At 37.1% G+C, this 13,156-nt stretch overlaps 1 protein-coding gene across 1 annotated transcript in view; it reads left to right on the top strand.

Moving 5' to 3' along the window:
- Positions 1 to 13,156, top strand: part of ASB4 (ankyrin repeat and SOCS box containing 4) — a 139,313-nt gene that overhangs the window by 5,765 nt on the left and 120,392 nt on the right. The gene's annotated exons all lie outside the window — the stretch shown is intronic.

Genomic DNA, 13,156 nt, shown 5'->3' with positions numbered 1-13,156 from the left:
AGGACAGTTTTTAAGTGTTTTTTGTTTTTAAATTACAAGAAAAAATACTGGGTCATGTCTTGTACAAGTCATGTTGGAATCACTGCTTTTTATAACAGGATGTAGATAGGAGGAAGGAAACATCCTGTTTCTAAGTAATGCTTCATCTAGACTAGAGACCTAAAAGCCTGGACGCTGTTTTTAATTTAAATTCAGTTTATGGGGATAAGAGCAAAAAACAAACAACAAACAAACAAACAAATCTCTTTAAATTTAACAACCATGATATGAATAAAGAGAGAACTGTGAAAGAGAAACTTCCCCATTAAGATTGAGACAATTATAATAAATGAGTATGGCTGAAATAAGCTTCTGATAGTTGCCAGTACTTAATTGCCACTCTACAGTATGTAGGCAGAAATGGTCACAATTGCAGTTTTCAACAAACATCAGTTTATAAACAAACAGTAAATAAAAGTAGATACCAGTTTCTTACCTGCTCTGCACCCAGAAAAGGGGGAGAAAAAAAAAAAAAAAAAGACCACTCTGCTTCTTTATGTGTGTCTCTCTGATCTGGTCCTAAGGGATATTAGGTTATATTGCATGGTAGACAGAGAGCAAAATAGTTGTCCTTTGAAAGCCCAGGAGGCTTACCTTCTTCTGTGTCATGGACCCTCTGGCAGTAGTGAACCTACAGATACCGTCTCAGAATAGCATTTATAACTGCATAGAATAAAAGGCATAGGATTGCAAAGGAGACCAATTATATTCAAAATCAATCATCAAAATACTCTTTTAAAAGTTTGTAGTATAGTAATGTAGTAGTTTAATATATGCTACATTATTAACACATTAAATAACAATTTCTAGCACCATTCTTTCAAATAGTGATGATCCTAAATGTTATTTCAAGGAATCTGCAAGACTGTAATGAAATAATGAAAATAACTGTTATTTCCATTAGTAACAAAGTCACAAGTGTTGCTAATGCTTCTGAGGTTTGTTTTCTACTTTCATAATTGAAGGAAATGCTAAATTTCATTGGAAATCAAGTTTTTTTTTTCCTCGTTCAAGGTCATCAAGGTCATGAACCTTCTGGAGTTCTATCCATGGACCACTTCAGTTAAGAATTTCACCAGTTACCCTATGACTTGGTACATATGGATGAGATCTCTTCTCTAGGAATTTTTTTAATGTCAATCTTTGGGGAAAAGAAGAATCTCACATGTGAAACCAGAATTTATAATGAGCACCTAAAAGAAAGGTCTTGGGACTATCACCAGGGCTTCTGTCTTAGACCTGAGAGTCTTGTCCCAAGACTTCTGGATAGTGACCAGTACATAAAACTATGCCTTGTGGACTCTAGGTCAGAAACTAGGCTCCAATGTGTTCCACATGTGTCACAACATGAGGAAACCATAAATTGTAAATAAGATTACCTTATTGTGTCCTGTTTCCCTTTTGCTATTCCTAGACTTCTTAAAAAGTCATGTTCTTAAAAATTCAGCCTGGTTTCAGCTGAAATTAAAGGGTTAAAGGTCTGTTTCTTTCAGGATGTACTCAGGATAGCAAAACACAGCTCTTCTGCTGACTCTCCCTTCTTCCCTGGCCTGTGGCAGACGTCACTAATTGACTCTACCAATGTTTCTCACTAAACCTAGGCTTGTCCTCAAATCTTTTCAGAAAACAGCAGAAGAAAAATTAAAGTCCCTGAGGTAGCCATGACAGATCTCAATTGAGGATGAAGCCTACTCACCATCTTGGGCGCCAAGGAGACCAATACCTGGGGCTTGGGATGGAGGCATTTGTGGTAAAAAGCAGGCATTCAAGTCTGGTAAAACCTTCCAAATCTCAGTCTCAGAAAAAACACTTAGAGATGAATTAAACCTCAGTTTAATTTTATTAACTTGATCAGTGAGTTTATCAAACTTGATCTTCTAATTCCCCCATACTCTGTGAAGCGTACTATAGCTCCATTACTCGTTCTCTGAGTGTTGCCCTGGAAGCAACTTCTGCAAAGGTAGCCCCATTCTCATCCCCATCTCTACTGCCATGCCTGGGCTAGGAAGCACCTTTACTGACAGATAGGTGGGGAAGAGAGACATTTTCTGATTTGGAAATCAGAACCCTAATTTCTCCATTGTAGGAGGATGGAGAAGACTGGCCATGACATTTTATAGTATATATGGGTGATTGTATTTTATAGTACAGTTTAGCAATCTTTTGAGATAACTGGGATTTATAACCTACACCAAGAACCTAACCCCACACTTATGTTATTTCATGGGAGAAACAAATAGCCAAGTTACCCAATACAAACAGATTTGTTTTGGAACTTGTTTGTAGACTGGCAACTCCTTACACTTGGTATGAAACAATATTTCTCAAATAATAACATATAACTAGTTTATAATTAGAAATTAATGGTTGTTAAGCAAAATTTCAGAAATAATAATAGCTTTTATCCATGCTTCTCGAACTACATGTGAAGGACAGTTTTCTTTGCCTTTCTAAAGTACAATGAAAATGAATTACTAGAAAATGAAGTAAAAAATGAGACATGAAAAAAACAAGCCCGAATTTTTTATTATTTGATTCAACAGATATAAAATTATGTTGTCAAATTTCAATAACAGTTGCTAAATGCTTACTTTCAAATTTTCATAGTTATCTCACCATGGACCAGAGACAAAGCATTCACTGACCAAAAATGCTCTTTGGAGTACATAAGTGGACTGCCTTTCATAATTGTACATTTAACTCTTTAAACTTCTTTGCAGTATATTATGTGTTATATTCTCAGTAATTTGTGAAATAGGGTTTTCATGATTATTGTCATTTTATGTAATATATGCTGGGGAGTTGGTCCCTCCACATCCTTTTTATTTCCCTCCTCTCCTTACCTCTTTTTTTAAAAAAAGGAAGCAGATTCTTAGATCTTTTAACACAAAACTACATGGAGAGATGTTATAAAAGATGACTGTTATCAGTAAGCAAAAGAAAGATTTGCTTTGTAGATGGTTCACTCTAAGGGTTCTTGGAGGGTAAAGGAGACCTCCCCATAACCAAGCCACTTCCTGACAATTCCAATACGTAAAAAAGTGAAGAAATGCCATAAAATAACAGAAAAATGGTTGTATATATTTTAAATTATTTATAGTCAACAAATTAACATTCTTCAAGAAGTAGGTTAAACAACATGAACTTGCTGTTTGTAGAGGTCAAAAACAACAAATGTAAAATAGTGTTGTAATGTGTTAGTCACAAAATAATTACACATTTTGTAAAAAATATTTATTCCTGGTTTATTACAGGAGGAGTGGTCCAGTAATGGAATTCAAATTTAAAATGAATGAGTTTTTTAAATTCTAGGTAAGAACAAGAAAGAGGAAGAAGTGAAACCTGTGTTTGCATTCTAATGTTCTTGTCTGTGAAGAAAGCAGAGATATTGGATAACTTTAAATTTTCTTAAGGTAAGATGCTAAAAGAAAAACAACACTGGATAAGTTTAAAAAAAAAAACGAGTAAGTTTTTTCAGTTGTGTGGATGTATCTCTAGGACATTCGAAAAAGCAGTTTTGTTGGAGATAATGTTGGAAGTCAACCAGGTCGCCCACTAGACCCAAGCCTCTTTCTACAGAGAGTTGTAGCATTTACTACCTCTTTTCCAAGAGCAGTTGGTCCCTGGTTGGAGAGGACAGAGGGGTAGCAAATCCTGGGAGAGAGAAAAGCTGGGGAGACCAGCAACAAAACTCCCAATCTCCTTCAGAGGCTGTGTATGGTCTGGACTCTATGGAGGAAATAAAGATATGTTCTGCCCATTCTAGAAAATGCTCACATGTTTTCCATTGTCTAATAGCAATAATGTTTCTGGTTATCTATAAATAAATCATAGTGAAACCTCTTTCAGAGTAACTACCTCAGCTATTATTTATTGAACATTTCCTATTCCAACACACTTTTCATACACGACCTCATTGAATTTCCATAATAGGCATTTAAATTAGTTACTGGTATTATCTCCAATTTATAAGTGATGAAACTGAGGCCAGAAGTTAATAACTCATGCAGGGTTACATACCTGGAAAATGGTGAAACCAGGGTCCAAAATAAGAAAAATTCGTATTAAGACCCCATTGCCACCCCTGATATATCTTTTAATTGTCAAGTTAAAACTTTTTTTGTTCATTTGCTATTTATGGTAAGAGCAGAGATGAGTGAGATGTAGCAAGAGTTGTAGAAAATGATCTCATGTCAGCTTTCCTGAAAGAATGTCTTTAAAATTGGGTTACCTTTTATACTTTTCCTCTGCCTGCTAGCATTACTTCACTTCACATTTATTGAGTATGTTCTCCATCTCCAGGCAATTACTGGGAATTCAAAATAAAGGAGGCATACAGTCCTGCCTTGGTGGCAGTCATAGTCTAATGGGAGAAGGAGGCACCTGAACAAACGTGCGCAATGTTACGTTTCAAGGGCTAACACCTTAAAGCCTTTTAAGGAAGGGAGAAACAGTCATGTTTCACAAAGGTCACTGATGGCTGTGGGAGAGAGATTTGGGTGGAGCCTACTTCTCAAGTGTCCTTGAGAGAAGCTGTGAACAAGGCTGAGGCAGTGGGGAAGGAGGACAAGGAGCAGATTTAAGGAATTTCAGAGACTAAGCAGGTGGGATTGAGTGACTGATAAGATGTGGGGGGAAGGAGGAGTTGAGGATGACTTGGGTGAATGGAGATAAACTAACTGGAATGGGAGAGGCACAGATTAGGGTGGCATGGACAGGGGAAGATTGATGAGCACATCTGATGTGCTCCAATCTCAGAAGGCAATTGCAGACTAGTTTCTAGTGCTCGGGAGCGAGGTCTTATCTGGACACAGACTTGACGTTCACTAGCAGAAGAGCACAGCAGGCTGCCAAGAGGACCCTCCGGAAGATTTGAAGTTGCAGCCTGAAGTGCAGTGATGTATGTAAAAGTCCTAAGTGGCTAGGAAGCAGGTTGACAAGTGGGAAGTGGGATGGAGAGCCAGGAATTGAACTGAGCTTTGGGATCACGTTAAAATAGGGAAAGCAGGTACTGGCATAGAGGTGGCCATTTCCTTTTCTCCTGAATCTGAATGTGGCCTTGAAGTTCTGCATATCCTCTTGCTCCAGGCAGTCATTCCCTGACCAAAGAAAATGAAACCTGTTTGCTATCCCTTTATAGGGACTGGGAACAATGGATGGTGGAGGTGGTGGAGGATTAGAAAGAAATCTCCAGAGTTATCTGTGCTTGGCATAAGACAGCTTTCTCCTGGCCTCTGTACTTCCACTGGCAAGAGTGACAAGGGAGCCCTGGAGAAACCCACTGCCTCACCTCTAATATCTGTACAATCTCATTAGGCATTTGATCCCTATGTTATGTGGTCACTGTGAGAAGCCCAGGCTCCCTAGTCAACCTTCATCCTCCAGATTCTTCCCATAGGGCTGGGTCCCTTCTCCCATCTCCCTATCTTCCCCCACCCCCAAATAACAAAACACTTGTTTTGTCCTCTGAAACTCATAGTCAATCATTAACAAAACCCCCTATATTCTCAAATATCTTCTTTAAATATTCTCTTCAACTTCCTTTGTGATCTATAGTCCTCCAACTGCAGGACACTTCCCATCTGTAGCTTCTGGCTTCTAGCTCCTGGCTCACAATCATTCCCTTTTACGCTACACCGCCAAAATGCTTGGTGATTTTAACATCCTCGTGTGTAACCTTTCCAGACTCACCTTTTCAGCTTCTCCATCACCTTTCCTCCAGTGACCCTGTCTCCACCCTACTTTGCCGCCTACTCCTATGACTATACTTTGAGATTTTGCCATTACCAGTAATCACATCGACTTCTAAAATCTCAGTTTTAAGATTTTATTTTCCTGCCACCATCTCTGATCTTTTAGTTCATACCTTTTGGTGCTCCACTTTTTGACAATTCTTTGACCTGGTTTGAGGTCTGACACCTTTTTAAAACGGTTGCCTTTCACCCCACACTCTATTTAATTCCACTTTGCATAGTGCTGATTCTCAGTTTTACTGAAATTGCATATATATAAATCCAGCTTTAGTAGATATGTTTTTGCTAAGTTCTGAGGGCGACCATATACTCTTATCTAGTAAGAACTATTGAAAACAATTTTGGTAATTTCTTCAAATCGGTGAGTTTTCTGAAAAATGCATGATTTCTTCCTTTGAGTGCCCTTTCCTGCCATTTATTCTTTGTTCTGGTGAACAGCTTTGACTCATGCAGGCTGACAAAAAGGAGTGCAAGTGATAGAACTGGGCCTGCCACAGGAAACAAAGCAAGAGTCTCATGGTGGATTTCGGTTTCAGACGAGAGACTCAAAGCCCATTCAAAGAAACATCTGAGGAACAGAAGTAAAGATTAGCAGATAATCAGATTCTGAGGCTAGTCCTTGACATTGTTGGGGACATCATGAACCTGACTGCAGCATTTTAACAAGTGGAAGCTGAAAGCAACCGCTGCTAGGGTCAGAGACGGACAGTGATGGGCGGTGGGAGAGGTCAAGAAATTTCTTCACAGGGGTAACGTTATAAGGACCAGGAAACTTCTCACTCAGTTGATGCTTCTGTTTCCAGGGACTCCATCCCCTTTGCTAATGAACTATGTGTGTACAGCACAGACAAGCAGGAATAATTTAGGTTTTATTTGATATATTTTATTTTAGGAGAATAGACATGAGAGTCTTAAGGAATTGCTTTTGGAGACCTGTTTCATTTTCTGCCTTTAATTTATTTTTGCTGCAAGTGGTGTTTTATTATTATTATCATTATTTCTTTTTAAGCCTGTGCATTTTCTTTTCATTATTTTATATTTCACAGAAGCTCTGGAGCTTTAATTTACCTGGGTGCCTTAGGGGAAAGATGAGCTCACTTTTGGTGTGGGAGTTATGGGCAGGTCTATTGCTTATTTCACGTTCAGATAGTGCTTATCATCTATGTTTACTTAATATTTTATGACTTTAAAACATAATGACTGTTTACATGAAATATGATTAATTGCAGAGATGGAAAGGGGGATGCTAAATTAAGTCCTCAGTGTTCTTTGTAGCCTTATATTTAATTTCCAAATACCTCTTTTACATTCCAAAATTTAAAAATAAATCTTGTGACTCTTCTAAGTGAGAAGAAATTGAAGTTACTTGAGTATCTTAAAAGTATAAAATGAAGCCAATTCTTGCAACATGAGGCACTGCATAGAGGCCCGTAAGTCATGAGAAATCACAAGAGTTTGTCTGGCAGGCCACTGGAATAATCAAAAATTCCTGGTGGAGGAAATTAGAATTGACATTGAGGAGCACACAGGAGGAAGAGATGAATGGGGACACTGGGCTTGTGGGGCCAGAGCCTCTGTTCAGACTCCAGATTGGTTGATTGTCCATGAGTGCTGACAGCTGAACTCCTCCAAACCCAAGGGCAGCTCTGGAGCTGACCTGGGATGGCAGTTGTCCTCATCACCCCAAGGGTTACAGAAGAACTCACATAGGCTATCTCCTAAACCTTTGGTAAGCAATTTCTTTCTACCACCAAAGAGGGAAACAGCAGTTTCCCTGCTTACATGAAATTTGTGTGTTTTGTTGGTTTTAGGTTGGTGTGGCCACATACTGCGTTAGTGTTTGCTAATTCTACACCTGTTATTAACTAGAAAAGAAATCCTCTTCAACATTGAGGAAACCATTCAAAGTTTAAAGGAATTAGAGAGTGATACTGAGGAAAATTGGGAGTGAACAACTTAGATAAAATCAGTGGTAGATAGACGGATAGAGAGATGCATGTTTAAAGAGGTAGATAATGAATCTCAGAGTCCACTGGAAGACATAGAAACATCCTTAGAGGTCTTCATTTCTTCTTCATGCCTGGTGTCAATAGTGTGTAATGCACATGATGGCCTCCTGGGTGTCCCCAGACCTCCAAATTTTGGGGTTATCTTTCTCTTTAATATGTTTTTTAACTTCCTCAAACCCCGTCTCATATGATCTACTGCTCCAAATCTTTCCAAAGATTCCTTGGCATGAAGTTCAGGGGCTTGGATCAGCCTTCTTTCTTGCTTACTTGGAATTCTCCACCTCTGCTCTGTGTCTTATTTCCTGTGTCTCTTCCCTTCCCTCCACCCTATATTATGCAACTCTCTTCCCTTTCCTTTAATGATCTACAAAGAACCATTAAGGCAATTAACACACGTGCCACTGAAGATTCTGGTAGATGGGGGATGGAGGAGAGCCAATCACAGCACAGTCAAATAAACAGTATAAAAGGAAGTATTAAGTATCTTTGTTCTCCCTCTCCTTGTTCTAGCTCCCAGTCATCTTCATCACTGGATTTCTTTCTAGTCCTTCTTCCTCCTTGTGCGCAGTTGTCTCACCATTTTGCTGGGCCATCGATCCATTTCGCCAGCATCTCTTTCCCTCTGGGGTTTCCAAGGGCAAAACCAGAATTCTCCATGTTTTCTTATTGTTCCTGGAGATCATCAGAGGATGTTTCTCTGTAAATAATCCCAACTGGCCTTTCAATAATTAATTGTACCTAACATCCTAACTGTGTGGAAACAAGTGGTCTTTATTGCCACCATCCCTAGATACTGCCCTCTGGTGGTGTGGCAGGAGAGAGCCACTGCTCACCTGGGGAATCCTGCGTAGTTCAGTTATGCCCAGCCGTTGGGCATCTCACCTGAACAGCCTGAGACTCTCTTTCTTCTGAGGCTTAACATGTAGGAGCAAAGGAGAGTTGGATCATATCATTCAGCTCCTGGTTCTGGTTTCCAGGTCTCCTGGGCTTGGCATGAAGTTTTTACATGTCATTTTAGCAAGGAGTTTTGTAATTCTATCAGATATTACTAAAGCCTTCACTAGGGGAGACAATATACATTACTGACCTATTTCTTAAGAAAAATAGTAAGAAATAAAATTTAAAACCATGTAATTTTACAGGCTAATAAACTTTTCTAAGCATAAGTTTTTAATAGATAGCAATAGTTTAAATTAAATATCTCATCTTCCAAAAACCTTTGTATACAAGCTCCAGTGATGCCACTTTATTTTGCCTATTGTTCTTCAAGATAGGATGATAATTTTGAAAGGACTTTGATCCAAGGACACTCCACTTCAATATTAGAATCCTCCCAGTTTTGCTCTAGCATGAAATCTTTATGCTAAGGATTTTAGCTTTCTCTCTATTCTGCCTTCTCTTCCAGGCCATGACTCAATGTCTTGTCATTTCACACCCAACCTGGCTGCAGGTTCTTTTCTAGCAAACAAGAGTCTTAACTACTCAGGAGGAATTCTACCTTTTGCTCTTTGAAAATAGCAGGTTTTTTTCTCTAGGTTATACTTGGAAAATATGGCCTTGTATGTCAGTAACTCCCCACCCCAGAGCCCTTTTTTCAAGCATGCTTTCCTACTTTCATTGATATTCCCTAAACCATTATAGGATGTTTTACCCCTTGCCTTCGTAATATTGACAAATACAACAAAACTCTCAACATGAGTACCAAAATTATATTCTGAGTCTTGTTTGTATTTTTTTAGTTTTACCTTTTGTTTATATAAAGCCTCTCAAGTAAGAACGTGGTTGGAAACAGTAGTGCTAGGAAAATGACTCTGTGTTAGTATGAAAGGGACAAGATTAACTCCTTCTGACAGACTCCTTTTGAGACACAATATAGAGTCAAAAGTATGTCAACCCTTGATTATTGAACCCAAATGCGTACATATGACCTGACAAAGGATTTTCTTTAATTCATTTTTACTTATACAAGCGACACATGAATGCTCTCACACACAAAATATTTAACAGTTACTGATAAAATTTTCCTGCCCTTTTCCAAGGGAAAACACTTTTCTTAGTTTTGTATATATTCTTTTTGTTGTCTATTATTTCCTTATATGAGAACCTATAGAAAATTATGGGATTATTGTGTGAGTATGTGTTTACTAAACAATATTGTCAACTGGGTTTTTTCTTTTTTCACTTTAATTTTTTTTTTACTGAAGTATAGTCAATTTATAATGTGTCAGTTTCTGGTGTACACCATAATTTTGTCATATGTGAACATACATATATTGATTTTCATATTATTTTTCATTATAGTTTACTACAAGATATTGAATATATCCCCTGTGCTATACAGAAGAAACTTATTTATCTATTTTATATATAATAGTATCTTAAATCTCAAAATCCTAATTTATCCCTCCCCACTGCCTCTTCCCCCTGGTAACCATAAGTTTGTTTCTATGTCTAGGAGTCTGTTTTGTAAATAAGTTCACTTGTGCCTTTTTTTTTTTTTTTTTAAGATTCCACATATGATTGATATCATATGGTATTTGTCTTTCTCCTTCTGGCTTACTTCATTTAGAATGACAATTTCCAGGTCCATCTATGTTGCTGCAAATGGCATTATTTTATTCTTTTTATGGCTGAGTAGTATTCCATTGTATAAATATACCACAGCTTCTTTAGCCAGTCATCTGTTAATGGGCATTTAGGTTGCTTCTATGTCTTAACTATTGTAAATAGTGCTGCTATGAACATTGGGGTGCATGTGTCTTTTGTAATTGGAGTTTCCTCTGGATATATGCCCAAGAGTGAGATTGCTGGATCATATGGTAAGTCTATTTTTAGTCTTTTGAGGAATCTCCATACTGTTTTCCATAATGGCTGCACCAAACTGCATTCCCACCAACAGTGTAGGAGGGTTCCCTTTTCTCTACACCCTCTCCAGCATTTATTGTTTGTGGACTTTTTAATGATGGCCATTCTGACTGGTGTGAGGTGATAACTCATTGTAACTTTGATTTTCATTTCTCTGATCATTAGTGATATTGAGCATTTTTTCATGTGCCTATTGGCCATTTGTATGCCTTCATTGGAGAATTGCTTGTTTAGGTCTTCTGCCCATTTTTGTATTGCATTGTTTTGTTGTTGTTGTTGTTGTTGTTGTTAAGTTTCATGAATTGTTTATATATTCTGGAAACTAAGACCTTGACAGTCTCATCTTTTGCAAATATTTTCTCCCATTCTGTAGGTTTTCTTTTTATTTTGCTTATGATTTCTTTTATTTTGCAGAAGCATGTAAGTTAATTAGGTCCTATTTGTTTACTTTTGCTTTTATTTCTATTGCCTGGGTGGACAGCCCTAGGAGAACATTGCTAAGATGTATATCAGAAGGTGTTTTGTCTATGTTTTCTTCTAAAAGTTTTATAGTGTTTTGTCTTATGTTTAAGTCTTTAAGCCATTTTGAGTTTATTTTTGTGTGAGGGAGTGTTCTAACTTCACTGATTTATGTGTGGCTGTCCAGTTTTCCCAACACCACTTGCTGAAGAGACTCTTTTCTCCATTGTATATTCTTGCCTCCTTTTTTGAAGATTAATTGACCGTATGTATGTGGGTTTATTTCTGAGCTCTCTAGTCCATACCATTGATTCATATGTCTGTTTTTGTGCCAATACCATGCTGTTTTGAATACTGTAGCGCTGTAGTATTGTATGAAGTCTGAGAGGGTTATTCCTCCAACTTCATTCTTTTTCTTCAATATTGCTTTTACAATTCTAGGTCTTTTGTGATTCCATATAAATTTTAGGATTATTTGTCCTAGTTCTGTGAAAAATGTCTTGGGTAATTTCATAGGGATCACATTAAATCTATAGATTGCTTTGGATAGTATGGCCATTTTAGCAATATTAATTCTTCCAATCCAAGAGCGTGGGATATCTTTCCATTTCTTTAAGTCATCTTTAATTTCCTTAATCAATGTTTTGTAGTTTTCTGGGTATAAGTCTTTCACCTCCTTGGTTAGATTTATTCCTAAGTATTTTATTTTGGGGGGTGAGATTTTAAATGGAATTGTTTGTTTACTTTCCTTTTCAGAAATTTCATTGTTAGTGTAAAGAAATGTAACTGATTTCTGTATGTTAGTCTTGTATCCTACTACCTTGCCGAATTCTTTTATCAGCTCTAGTAGTTTTTGTGTGGAGCCTTTAGAGTTTTCTATGTACAGTACCATGTCATCTGCATATAGTTACAATTTTACCTCTTTTCTTCCAATTTGGATCCTTTTAATTTTTTTTTCTTGTCTGATTTCTGTGACTAGGACTTCCAACACTATGTTGAATAAAAGTGGTGAGAGTGGGTGTCTTGTGCTAGATTTTAGCAGGAAGGCTTTCAACTTTTCACTGTTGAGTATTATGTTGACTGTGGATTTGCCATAAATAGCTTTTATTATGTTAAAATACGTTCCCTCTATACCCACTTAAGTAAGATTTTTTATCATAAATCGGTGTTGAATTTTTTCAAATGCTTTTTCTGCATCTATTGAGATGATCATGTCATTTTTGTCCTTTCATTTTTTAATGTGGTATATCACATTGATTGATTTGCATGTCATCCTTGTTTCCCTGGGATGAATCCAACTTGATCATAGTGTATGATCTTTTTTATGTGTTGTTGGATCCTGTTTGCTAATATTTTGTTAAGGACTTTTCCATGAATGTTCATCAATGATACTGGCCTGTAATTTTCTTTTTTGGTAGTATCTTTGTCTGGTTTTGGTATCAGGATGATGGTGGCTTCATAGAAGGAGTTTGGGAATATTCCTTCCTCTTCAATCTTTTGGAAGAGTTTGATAAGGATTGGTGTGAGTTCTTTATATGTTTAGTAGAACTCCCCAGTGAAACCATGTGGTCCTGGACTTTTGTTTTTAGGGAGGTTATTTTTTTTTAATTGCTGATTCTATTTCACTTCTGAGTGAGCTATCTGTTTAAATTACTTATTTTTTCTTGATTCAGTTTTGGTGGACTGTATGTTTCTAGAAACTTGTTCATTTCTTCTAGGTTGTCCAGTTTGTTGCCATATAGTTGTTCATAGTATTCTCTTATTTTTTTTGTATTTCTGTGGTGTTGGTTATAATTTCTCCATTTCCTTTTTTATTTTATTTATTTGTGTCCTCTCCGTTTTCTTCTTGGTGAGCCTGGACAGAGCTTTGTCAATTTTGTTTACTCTTTCAAAAAACCAGCTCTTAGTTTGGTTGATTTTTTTCTATTGTTTTTAAATCTCTTTTTTATTTATTTCCTCTCTGATCTTTACGATTTCTTTCCTTCTGCTGACTTTAGGTTTTGTTTGTTCTTCTTTTTCTAATTCTTTTAG

Source organism: Camelus ferus, chromosome 7, assembly GCF_009834535.1.
Source record: "Camelus ferus isolate YT-003-E chromosome 7, BCGSAC_Cfer_1.0, whole genome shotgun sequence".
In the NCBI taxonomy this organism is placed as follows: domain Eukaryota; kingdom Metazoa; phylum Chordata; class Mammalia; order Artiodactyla; family Camelidae; genus Camelus; species Camelus ferus.
The sequence above is the reverse complement of the archived record's forward strand: the minus strand, read 5'-3'. Positions and strand labels throughout refer to the sequence as shown.